We start from the raw sequence: 13,434 nt of genomic DNA, 5'->3' as shown, positions 1-13,434 counted from the left end.
GAATGTTAAAAATTAGCTGGATAACCAAAACCACAAATGAGGAGGTGAAAAGGATGAACTTTAAGAGAACACAATTACTGCAGACCCTAAGCAGAAGAATAACTTTCCGCTGGCCTATTGCTCATAGATTGCAGAGCAACCTGATTCCAGCACTTTTACTATCAGGCAAGATCACAGGCAAGTCAGAAAGAGGGAGAGAGCCAGCTACATCAATCATCAGATGGACTAATATCCACAGGAAAGTGAATGCTTTACTTTCTGTCAAATGTGGGAGATGTTGACCGCAACCTTCCAACCTCCATAATGGAGGCCTCACTTGAGGAGAGAATGCATTCTCCATGCAGACTTTCTTGCTGCAATGTGAATATGTTACTTTTCATTTAAGTTTAGCAGCTCCTTTAAGTCCAAATTAGCTGAATGCCCCTCAACTAACCAGGGTTTTAAAGGTAAAATACATTAGACACAAGTTAACTATCTTTGAAGTGTTCTCTCATTAGATACCACTGGTACACCCTGGCTTGCTTGAGGTCTAATAATGCATTGTTATGGTACTAAGTAATACAGCTTGCATTAAGAGTTTTGGTACTTCACAATAATGCCTTCTGGGAACAGCCAGTTGGGGGGGGGAGCATGACACTGTTCAGACAAATAATTTTGACTCCCATTTTTCTCCCTACAAGCTTCCAGCACAGTTACTCTGAGGGCCCATTCAGCATTACTTTACTGGGCATATGTCATGGGTTGTATTTACCCCGTGCTGGCCCAGAAACCAAGGGGTTAATGCAGGTACTGCAGTCCAGTGCTGACTGGCAGCCTCACAGCGCCTGGGAAGACAAAAGGGCTTGGAAGCAGAGGCGTGGGGCCACTGCCAGAGGAGCAAGCAGGGTGCAGAAGGGAAGCAGCTCAGAGACAGCGCCCTGAGAAGGAATGACTAGACCAACAGGCTGAAAAGCCTACAGAAATCTGGGAAGATCGGGAGCAGCTCAGGGCACAACTGGTGTCATGGAGTCCTGAATCTGCTTGTCGGGCTTCATGGCCCTGAACTGGACCCCGGTGGAGTTGGCAGGCCTGGGTTCCCCTAGCAATCTCCAGAGAAACTTATCAGCTGAGTGGGTTTCTAGACCTCCTGGACACCAGGGCCAGCTGACCCCACAAGAAATAAGGGGTCAACCCACACATCACAGTGGGAGTCAGGCAAGGGGAGCAGACTAACTACCTCAGCAGACGGAGTAAACTCTAGTGCAATGCTCTGCCTGGCCAGAGGAGGTGCTGTAGTACTGACTCGCCAGCCCACCGCAGAGTTATATTTGGGCTTAAACATTCCAGTCCAAGTGTCTATACAGGCATGCACACAGAAAGGGGAGCTATGCAGTGTACCATGTGATAGGTAACTGCCTTTCAATTTCCAGACACTCAGCAGTACCGTTGCTCTTTACAGAGCATAGCATATGCACCAATGAGTTCTTTGATAGCTGCAGAGTTCAAAGTGCAAGTGACAGTCCCCACAGGTAGGGCACACCCATGCACTAGCAATGCTCTGATTCCAAGCAGCAGATTCTTTCCTCCTCTGCCACCAGTCATCAAAATGTCTGATCCAGTCTACCTCGCAAAGCCTCCTCGCTCCATCTACAAAAGCTGACTGCCAACCAGAGCGGTATTCTGCACTCCTATCCCAGTCATCTACAGAGATTCCAAAGGCTACTAAATCATCTTTGCAAGTATCCTGAAATTTGCACAGCAATCTGCCTCTTTTTCCCTAGGCCCTTCACGAGCTTCAGAGCACAGCACACTCTTCGGGATCCTGTAATCCAGCATTCACTTGACACGTCCAAGCCACCCGAGTCTTCTCACTAATCATTGTTCCCATAAATACCAGCACGATTTAACACTTCAACATTTCTCACCCTGTCATCTTATTTGAAGAATTTTACACAAGCTTCTGATATGAAAACTGTTTAGTCTTTGAGTATGTTTGGTGTAAGTCATCCATGTTTCTGAGCCATAGAGAAGAGTGGATAAAACATCTCAAATACAGATTTTCACTTGAGTTGACAATCTGTTGTTGTTCCAGGCTCTGTCTTGCAAAAGACAGAATTTTCTGGCTGCTTTGATACGAATAGGCTCAGCATCAAGATCTACATTGCTGGTAACAGTAGAGCCCAGGTGGCAAAATTTATCAACATCTAGACAAAATACCATCTAAGGTGATATCTGGAACTGTTGCTGAAGAGCCTTGGTGCATGATAAGTCCTCAAGCTTATTGCTAGCCTAAAGATTTTTGCATGAATCAGAAAACTTGAAAACTTGTTGTAGGGCATCAATGCTACGATCCACAAGGCTGCATCATCTGTAAACAATAGGCCCCTTGCGATGGGCTCTCCTTCCTCTTTGTTTTAGCTCTGAACCTTGAAAAATAGAGGGTGAGATGACTGGACATGAAAGGCCTGAGAAATTCAAGTCTCTTTATGACCAGCTGGCTTTGTAATGACCACCGACAGTTTTACCTCCATTTGTAGGAAGAGAAACAATTGAACGATTTTATTGTAGGCCACAATTATATGCATGTCCAACTTTGCCAAGACTAAAAGTTTAGTACGGCACCACATTCTTCAATCCTGCTGATGCAGCATTTGGCAGAAACAGCCCTATCTTATGCCATGAGAAAGTTACCTGAACCACAACCCTGTTGTACTTTGCAGTTTCATCATACTAAATATTTGATCTCTACCTACCATATAGGCTGCACACCTCTAGTGTCAGCTGTGCTATTCTTTGGAATTGCTCCTTTGCCTTTAAAGCTTTGATCTCATAAGTTTTTTATCCAACTTGCCAGCAAGGATTTCAAAGCTTTTCCTGATCAGAATACAGAAAAAGTGCAGTTCTCTTCCTGTAATATTCAGCCCAGTTTCAGTATCGCTATAAGGATTTTGCTTTAGGAGCTTAATTTTAGGCTCCTTTTTTGGAGGGAAGCCTTGACTTTGCTGTTTCAGCCTTACTGTTCTTCCTATATATTCACACAGTGACCATTTGATTTATCTGAGATGCTTTGGTATCAGAAGGAGGATGGAAGAACTATTTCCCCAACATGTGAAACAGAGTTGATATTTAGGCTTTATACCTCACACAAAATTCAAGCCTGCTGCTTGCTGGAAGCCTTCTCGGATATTCTGTCACCCAAGGAGGCAGCACATTTGACAGGATCTGAACTGCCTCTACATAGGCAAGAGAAGGGGTGTTAGGAAGACAGGAAGGAAGGAAGGAGGCTAAAAATTAGAATATGTACCCCGTTACACACAGTGGACAAACTCTCACTAAGGCCGATCCTGTCTAAACTGCCACCCATACCACACTACAGAGGGTGTAAGCGGCAAGTAGCATTTGATCTCTTCTGTTGCTACAGCTGAGCTTTTAGCCCTCCTTCTCAACTCTCATAAAGCTTTCAAGCAACCAAAAAGGGGCTCAAGTGAGATATTGCTTAACTGTCCAGGGCTGTTGTCTATAGCAGTTTGTTAGAACATCCTGCTAAATAAAAAGAGTGAAAGCCTTTGATTCGCAAAAAAGTCAAATACAATCATCACTGTCCTATTGTTTCTGATCAGTTTTAAAAGCCAGGTAGTTTGCGCCCTAGAAAGGCCACGACTATGGATAGGTCTAAACTACAGCTAGACGCTTACTTCCCAGAAGAGCTAGTCACCCGCTAGCTCTGCTTGGAGCTAGTATTCTAAATATGGCACATTAGTCAAGGCAGCATAGGAAACAGGTTGGGACAGGCTCCCAAGTACATACCCAGGGTATCTGGGTGGGCTGGTATGTGGGCAACTAGCCCGAGCCCTCCTCCCGCCCCTCCCCCCCCCCCCCCCACCTGTGGAACCCCAAGCGTACACTGCTATTTTTAGCATGCCAGCTCAAGCAGAACTAGCACATGTCTACCTGCTCTGGGAAGCATGCTTCTAGCTGTAGCGTCACCATTTTCAGACAACTAGAAGTCGAACAACCAGAAAGCAGAGTAAAATTCAGAACTAAGGGCAAATTGGCCTCAACTTTTTTAAATGTACTTATTTGTCTGTTTCATGACTCCCTGGTGCTAAGAAATTCAGTACCTTTAATAGAAGACAAAAGACAAATCCAGTATATGGACACTATAGCTCCTGAGTTCTTGCAGGGAGGGTTTTTTAAAGCCACTCTTCATACAGAGATTGAGACAGATCCTCCATCAAGACAGTGTGCAATTGCAGGTCTTGTGTAGTTTAGGCCCCGCAGGCAAGATCAGGGTGTGTCAATCTGGTAGATAAACTCAGCAGCTTCTAACTCTCCACAAAATAGCCAGGGGGAGGAAGCATAAAGATCCTTCACAGCCTTTAGCCTAATGGTTAGGGTGCTCACCCAGGATGTGGGAGACCCTGGTTCAATTCCTCCCAGTGAGAAAAAGTGATTTGAACAGGGATCTGCCAACCTTAGAGGTGAGCACCATACCCATTGAACTACAGAATATTCTGATGTAGGTCTGTCTCCACTGCTCTTGTTGAAAAGTAGAATATTAACTAATTAAATTGAACCAGAGAGAGAATCACACTATAGTCTAGTGGGTGGAGTACTCACCGGGGAGATGGGAGACCCCAGTTGAAATCCCTTCTCATCAGGCAGAGGAAGAAACTGAACTGGGGTCTCCTACATCCTGGGTGAGTACCCTAACCACAGGACTAAGGTTATGAAGGACATCCTCCACCTCCATCACCATTTTGTACAGAGTAAGGCACCTAAGGTGCCTGACTCAAGAAAAGGGGTTCCCAGCTGTGGGCTGCAAGCAGAGATAGCACTGAACTCCACAAGAAGGGTGTGCTAAGGACACACCCTTCTCATCAGCATCTCCTACTGGCAGTGCCTCACCTAGCATGAGGCCTTTTGAGGATCACATTCTAAGGTGCCTATTTCTCCCTAGTCTTTGTACAGGCAGCCTAGGCACGTAACTGAGGCTTTGCCGATCCCATTGATTTTCCATGCACCGAGAAGTTAAGCATTGCAACACCCCTTGTCGCCAGACCATCATCTCTCCTCACAGCTGTGCTGCATCTGAATCCTGCCATTGGGAAATCTGTGTTCAAATGCTACTTCCATTGGCCATATGCAAAGTGAGCACAAAATGCCATAGAGTTACAGCCGGGGAAAAAAGCAGTCTGACCCACTGAGAAGTCGCTTATTGATACAAGAACAATTGGTCTAGAAAATGCAGAGTCTTGAGTTATGACAAAGAAACCCTTTCACTTCTCAGGCGATGCTGGTAATATTAATAGTAATGCAGAAGAATCACTCAATGCACAAGGCACTTCTAGTTTGCTAGGAGATGGGAGTAGAACATATAGTAAAAACCAGTTAGCACCAAGGCCCCCCAAATGGATTTTATTAGCAACATAGAGTTGAGCTAGAACAGAGATCAAATCCCAGTGATACTTTCCTGAAAGGCAGTAATCATAAGGCTAAAGACAACAGGAGTTTCCCTTGCACAGTGTACTAAGCTTCTGAAATTTTAGCTTTTTACAAGTTTACAATCTATGCATATATTTTGACATAAAGGAATGACTGATTCCTCTTCTGGAATAATGTTCAAGAAATTAAAATGTTACCAGTTTAGTAAGCGAGACCATCAGAGTATTTAGCCTCAGTCCACATTCCCTTTTCCCCTTCCCAAAGGTTTAGTTAGGAGTAAAGGGTAGTTTTGGTGTGTGAATCTTAAAGTTCAATAGCTTGGTTGAGATTAGTTTCTGAACATTTTAGAGATGAAGTCAATAAGTTGCCTGAATTCTGACTTTTGCCCTTCACCTCTGGAATGTTTCAGAAACCAGTAACACTGACATTTTTAGTAGAATAGCTAAAAGTTAAACATTTTATATGCACTAAGTAAAGCATAAAAGAAAGAAGAGAGTTAAGTCATCCATCTGGTAAGGTTAAGGGGGAAAAAGAGGGACTACAAAAGGTAGAGGAGGAGTGGAATAACGAGGCTTTGAAGCACCCAATTCTTTGCCAGCAATCAAAGAGTTTTCATATAAGAAATATTCGAGCAAGCTGCAAGACAGATTTCTGGATACTCCATGTGATTCAGTCCAATTGCTACTTCCCAATGAAAAACACATTTAAGTTTTGAAATTAGGCAAAATGTCATCTTAATTGCTCCAGGAGAGGAGATATTCTCTCTCACAAACACAGCAAGGTTCAGGGCAAGAGTTTCAGGTTTTTGTATAGTGATAGCAATCAGCACTTAAAAATTATCTAGAAGCTATTTAATGGGTGGATTTTTTTTTTTTGAAAGCGCCACTAATTTGTGTGTGTTGTGAAACAACGAAGAAAATTATGAGTCCCATTCTTAAAACTGCTAAGGCTGCAACTAAGATGACAAAAAAATAGAGTCCCTAGATTATGGGCAACAGAGACCCTATTACATTACCAAACAGCACTGCATTTTCTCATCATGGTGATGTAATGGAAAGTGATATTGCAGAAGACTGCAGCATCATTCACTCCTGACTCAGTTACAGCCCTCAGCAACCACAAGCTCATATTCATAACATGCCCTCAACACTACCCATCTTTACGTTAGTCTTTTGGCATCTGTGTCCCCTACTCCTACAGGACAGGAGTACTTTGGTCAGTCTATTCAGCAAATCAGCTGAAGTATGACAACCGCAACTGTTGCTTTGTAAGACAGTTTCATCCAAGCCTGTCAGAGCTTTGGATCTCAGGCTCCTTTTGCTCTCACTGGACGGCTGAGCATTTCCTCCACAGCATGCTCAATACAGCCTGCCAGAAAAGTTTGATTTCCTATTTTTTCCTGCTGAGAACTAGTAGAAACTGGCATTGATTTAGGTTGGGAAGAATCAGATGCCAGTTTACCAGTAGTTTAAGTAAACATATGTTTACAATTACCTCGTTCATCATGACCTACTTGTGTGGAGTTGCCTTTTTGGAACTAGTTCATGTTTACTGACTCTGGTCTCTGAACAAAGCTGAAACATTAAAATTTACTGTAACTGAGAGAGCCATTGTATCAGTACCCTGCTTGAAAAGTTAGGGCCATAGGCTTCTGAGACATAAATGGATACACAATGCAAAGACAAACACCACATTGGGTTTCTCAGGTAAAGCTGCAAACTGAGTAGAGCAACTGTGTCTCCTGGCCCACAGTTAACCCTAGCATGCTGAATAGGCAAGCATAAGCAATATAAATGAGCCTCCGACATCACCACAAAAAAAGTTCTCTTCAAACAGAAAGGAGGTGCCAGCTGGTCCTTTGAAGAGCTGTATCTGCTCAGACTTGTCCCCAACAGTCAAGAGGGGACATCTCATCCTGCATTTTAAGATACCTAAAGAGTAAGTCTGAAGCAAGCTACTGCAATAATAAGATATGACTGGAAGGGTCATATTGCATTTCCCCATTAGAAATTTCATAGGGTCAGACAGTTCAAATTTCAAAAGAATATAGTTTCTCTGCTTTTCCTAGGTTGGGTGCTGATGGGAAAGAAATTCTTATGGGAGAAAAATCTTTATTTTTTTACATTGAAAACCAGTTCATGCATCCTTGTAATAAATTAACAGAGGGATAAAATGGAAATGCCAAGAAGTTAATACAGCAACACTACCACAACCCATTAAGTTATACAACATTACCACACGGTCTTTAAAATGTTTACTCAGTCTAATTTCAGGTAAACATTTTAAAGTGAAGGAATCAAGTTTACAGCAGTTCTTATATCCAGTGATAGCTTTACCTAGACAAGTCAAATGATTGAGTACATCCAGAGTCCTACAAGTGCAAGTTAGTACAACCCCTTAAAGCCCTCCGGTGTTACATTCCCTTGTCAGTCATACAAGGGAGCTTTGCTTTGCATTCACAGTTAGGCACAACCACCTCAATATATACATATCTAGATTTGTGGTGTCTAAGGGGAAAACCTCAGTGAAGCTGGTTGTGGCTCCCAGCCTAGAGAGGCTCTGCAGTATACCAGCTGCTAACATGGACATCGGCTAGCTGGGGATTGTCAAATAACATCCTCCCCCTCCCAACCAGTGTTGCAAGGGCTGCTGGAAGAGATGGCACATGGCCTAGCTATACCATCTCTATGCCAGCTGGCGACTCCCCATCTTGGAAGAAACCTTCAGCTAGGGAGATTCAGCTACTTTTAGCCTTTACTCGCCAGTGGACTGCAATTCAGGATCTGGCCCACAGCTCACAGGAAGACCTATAGCGATTCTTGTTAGATTCAAAGTCATTTAAGTATGTGTGACACAGGGTTGCAAATGTGCTTTACATATGACTTTACCAGCTGTGTTCTAGGAACAGAACTGAAATACAGATATCCATTTTACATTTAGGTAATGCTTTCAAAATAAATACAAAAACACTACTGAAAGCAAGTCACGCCTGGGTTAGAGGTTGGAAGCAAACATGCACAACAGTAGGGGAGAGGATATTTTGACTGACAAAAAACCAAGGAAACTCACTAGAACATCCAGCCAGAGCAAACAAGATCTACTTTAAGAACAAAGAGTGCAAATGAAGTACAATATTAGCGGGTGGGGAGGAGGGAAGAAACAATAAACTTCAGGCATGCGTAGGGGTTTGCTTCCATACACTATCATTCAGAACAGATGTTACCAAACATTACTTTTTAGTCTGTTTGCTCTGTGTGTTGTGCAGCATATTTAAAAACTAGACTGAGCCAAGCAAGTTTTGATATCAAAGTTTATTCATTAGACTACAACTGTACATCTGGAGACCAAAGGCAAGAGAAAGAGGAATATGCTTCTTGAACAGCCACATCTCTTCCATTCAGACCTTGCTAAGGAAATTATGTGCATGTTCTGAGCATTCTGGATATCCCTTTACTCCTCTTCCCCCTATCTAAATGAACTGAACTGAAGCAGCAGTCAGGGCTATTATTTACACCATTTAATGTTGCAGGCACACTTTCTTCTTCCACTCAGGTTGTCTAATCTCCATACTTTTTATTTAAAAAAAAAAAAACCTGTCCTCATAACTCACTCCTTTTAATCCTGGGATTAGCCTTGTTGCCCTCCTCTGTACCTTTGAGTGCTGTAAGTGCAACTAGCCCATGAATTTAACAATAAGTCAAACTGAAATCTTATAACTGCTTACTGATCCCATCTCCTACAAAAGCTTTGTTCAAAAGATCATCCAAGCACCTCTGTGAAGCGATACAATTTCACTTGACTATTAAGTTCAATTTTAGAAATCCAACATTCCACTCCCACCCTCTTCATGGTGCCAATTGTTGTTTCTCACTTTACATGAGTAAAATCATGAACAAGTACAGAATTGCTCTGTGAACCTTGATCAGTATTCCTTTGACATACCAGCAACATATGTTCCCAGTTCAACAAATCAAAACATTTTACACAAAACACCACTGCAGATAGAGTGGTGCTCTCAACTGCTGAATCAGCACTTTCCATACTACTTCTAAAATAAGATGTTATGTGGATTTTAAGGGGGGGGGGGAAGTAGGATGGGGGCTGGCAGTTTAAATCCGCAGCAAAAGAGATTTTGCAACAGTGCATCTGCCAAACCAATTAACTGCAGACTTTCTTTTATAAGATGATATAGTTCAGGTCCCAGTTTGAAAAATGGCAAACGACGTATAGAAAGGGAGTCCATGTAGAACAGCTTTCTGCTGCCCTACCTCCAATCATGAGTCGGAGGTGGGGGAGGGCAAGAGGGAAGAAGATAAAAACCTCTCTCTCCAACCCAAGTCTTATTTTACATATAACAGGTTACAAGAAGCTACCCAATATTACCCAGAAGCCAACAAAATGCTGTCCCGCAACAATGTTCAAATATTCCCCTTACTCCCAAATACTTGTTTTGTCAGCTACCATCACAGATTTACAAAACAGAAGAGAAGGAAGGTGGCAGCATCCAGGAGTGGGACTTTTGTGAGCTGTCCTTTGCCTCACTCTTCTTGCCAAAAGAGAAAAAATGCAAGGAATAGGATTTCAGACCTAAACTTTTAATACCTCTAGGAAAAGCATAGGAAAAGAAACAGTTTAGCTTTCCTAAGACCCTGTAAAACAGCTGCAATTCCAGATAAACACTTAGAAAGTACAAGCCAGTAAGTACAGCACCCCCGAGATCTGGTGCAAGTGGAAGATCAGGCTGGGAAAAGAACCACATTCACAGATGGATTAAGAACATGGATCTTAGTCCTCAGAGTAGCAGCCGTGTAAGTCTGTATCTGCAAAAAGAACAGGAGGACTTGTGGCTACCTTAGAGACTAACCAATTTATCTGAGCATAAGCTTTCCTGAGCAACAGCTCACTTTTGCTTAAATAAATTGGTTAGTCTCTAAGGTGCCACAAGTCCTCCTGCTCTGTTTGCGGACCTTAGTCTGTGGCTCAAGATCCCCTCTGATCGCTGCAGTCCCAGCCTCCCCCCCCAACGCACTTTTCTTTAGGGCTTGAGAGGATCTCACATCTGACAACGAAATGGTTCAAATACACGCACAGGCTCAATGACTCCCCCAAGGGGCTAATAAAGGTCCAAACGAGGAGAGAAAAGAGAACACAGCAAACTACTAACAACTGATTCGCAGCATTAAACTCGCCTGAAGTCTTGTCACTCTGGGGTGGGGGGGGAGGGGGGTGGAGGAAAGTGGTTCCAGTTTTCCAGCCCAGTTTAATTGGGAAGTTTTGAAAGTGACCAACTAAATCCGAAGCCAGAGAAAGAGAATTCAGCGCACTCCTCCCCAGCTCTAAATCTCGGCTACTAAGGACCCAGCACACAAGCTCCCTAGCCGCTCTCTCTCTCTCTATATATATATATACACGCACACGCGCGCTGTCCCCTTGCAATTTAGCCCCACTGCCGCCGGCGTCCTCCCTCACCCCGGAGCGGAGTGAGAGCGCCTCAGCCAATGCATTTGGCATTTGCGGTCCCGGACCTCTCTCAACAGTTTGCTCCTGCAGGACCCCCGAGATTCCTCTGCTTTCCCCCTCGCAAGAGGCGCATGCAGGATGTTGCATGCCCACCCCAAAGTGGCTGGGGTGAGCATCAGACCCCCCGCCCGCCCGATTCTCTTACCTGCTGCCTGCGGTTCCTCTTTCGCCCTCGTGGCCGCCCTCCCGCTGCCCCCTCCCCCTCGTGAGAGCCTCCGTGCGTCCGGCTCCTTCTGTCTCGCACGCTCCGATCAAGTTTTGCTGCGGTGGGGCCGGGAGCAGAGCAGGCAGCGGGGGATGCTATAGGGAGACGGGGCAGCTTCGTAGCGTGGAGCGGGAGAGGGGGAAAGTTAGACTCCCAGCGCACACGCCAAAAAAAAATATACGGTGCAGGGGGGACTCTGCCCAGAAAACTTCTGCCCACGCCGCCGCGGCGCCTGAACCGCTGCTGCGGAGCCTGCGCCCTCCTCCAGGTTCCCGGTGTTAACACGGGGCTACGTCCCCCTGCCGCCGAGCTCTTGCTTCGTACTCAGCTGACTCTCCAGCTTAGGATGCCTCATCTCCCCGCCCCCTTCCCCTCCCCTCCCCCTTTAATAGGCTTTAAACCCACCTCCCACCCCGGCGCCGCCTCCACGCAGCCGCAGCCCGAGCCATTCCACGCCCCAGCCCAGCCGCCTCCCCGCCCCGCCGGGAGCGGGCCGGGGAAGGGCCGCGCGCTGCTCCAGTGCGGTGCCGCTGGAGCTCCCCCAGCCCGGTGCGGGGTTTGCTGTCCAGCCTCTCCGCTCCCTGCGCCCACCCGCCTCGAGCCCGGCGGCTGGCGCGGCTGCTGCTTCCCGGCTGTGCTGACACAAACGCGCCCGAGCCCCGCCGCTTGCGCCCCTGCTTGCAGCGCACCGGGCCCGCTCACACTCGCGCCGCTCTGGTACGGAACAGGCACGTGTGCGTACACGCTGAGCTGCCCCCTGCACCTCCCCGCCCCCCCAGCGCCGTCCACACACAGACACGCACCCAGCCCAGGCTGGATTGCATTCCACCAGACCCGGGGTTCAGGCTCACGCTCACCCACCCAGCGCACATGCATACACTCTCACTTGGCTCTGGCAGACCCACAGCTATGCGTTGCTGGCAGTCATCCTCCTTACACTGACTTTGCACACGCATGCACTGTGCTCACCTACACTCCTAGTGACCCAGTGACTTACACTTGTGCTCGCTCTCACCGCTTACACCCACACGCACCTTACACACTCACCATTCACTGCTTACACACACCCAGCTCCCTCGTGTATGTTGTGCTGACAGAAATATTCACACTCACTGGGATGAGGCTTGCCCAATGGATGGTAATGCTGTTTCACATTTAGACCGGGTAGAATGGATGCAAAAACAAAATAGTTAGATTTGTGCTCTGAAAGAAACAGAGGGTCTTTATTCATGAAAAAGGAGGTTGAAGTGCTGCTGTGCAAACAAAAAAGCCAAAAAACGCACCAGTAGCAGCCCGAGTGGCTGCACCGGCTGGGATTAAACCGACCAGGCCAAACTTCTTAGCATCTATGCAGAATTATCCTAATTCATGACAATAAAATATTTAAAAGGGATATTAAATCTTGTGTTTCAGACCCTAAAAATGTCATGTTTTCTTTTTTAAGATTATATTATGGTTTTGGTCTAACTTGATTTTTGAACTCCCATTTCCTACCTTTCGTGGATGTTACAATTCGTTTTGCCAGTGCTTAAAAATTTATTAAGGTGATTTTCGCCCCCACTGCAGAAGCTTTCACCCCACATCTGCCCATCACCTGCCCAGCAATTAATTCTGCTCCCTAATGCCTACCAATTTTGCCCCCACATGAGCTTTGTCCCCCACTTGCACCTGCCTCACCTCTGCTCCTTCTATATTTCTTGCAACTCTTCATTCACTTCTCCCAGGACTAAAGCAGAGGGCTGAAGCCAGGTCCCCTTCTCCTCTTTCCAGGGTTGTGGGGACAGCTTCAGGAGCTCTTTACAAGCCAGGTGTCGGAGGGAGTGAGGAAGAGAAGAGCCAGCCCATAGGAGGGGAGGCAGAGGTGGAGCTACCAGATGTGGCTGGGTTCTTTCTGTTCCCTCTCCCTCCCACCTGTGAGAAAGGGGGTCACCTCCTGAGTGAGGGGGGACGAAGTGCTCCACCTGCTTCTTGCAGCTGCTCTGAGTGGTTGCTCTTCCCAGGAAGTGGGACAAGAAGCCAATCAGAGAGGGTTCCACCCAGACAGGGCTCAAATTAGCCCTATCATTGCAAAGCTACAACCCAAGCCAAACTCTAGTAGAAATGGGCGGAGTTAAAGACTGCAATTTGTAACGGTTAGAGATCAGAGTGAAGCCTATGTAGGGGCTGATTGTGCAATATACACCAACTGTAGGGTTCTTGTCACCTTCAGAAGCATCTAGTTCTGGCCACTATCAGAGTCAGGATACTGCACCAGAGGGACTATTGGTCTGATGCAGTATGGTAAT

At 45.8% G+C, this 13,434-nt stretch overlaps 1 protein-coding gene across 1 annotated transcript in view; it reads right to left on the bottom strand.

The window, feature by feature from the left end:
• Positions 1-11,502, bottom strand: part of GRB10 (growth factor receptor bound protein 10) — a 206,293-nt gene extending 194,791 nt beyond the window's left edge. Inside the window, exon 1 of the mRNA XM_074945240.1 lies at positions 11,090-11,502. The gene's annotated coding sequence lies outside the window, so the exon portion shown is untranslated. The remainder of the gene's footprint in view (positions 1-11,089) is intronic.
• Positions 11,503-13,434: the final 1,932 nt, after the last annotated feature.

Source organism: Natator depressus, chromosome 2, assembly GCF_965152275.1.
Source record: "Natator depressus isolate rNatDep1 chromosome 2, rNatDep2.hap1, whole genome shotgun sequence".
NCBI classification, from domain to species: Eukaryota; Metazoa; Chordata; order Testudines; family Cheloniidae; genus Natator; species Natator depressus.
This window is presented reverse-complemented; position numbering and strand designations above follow the sequence as displayed.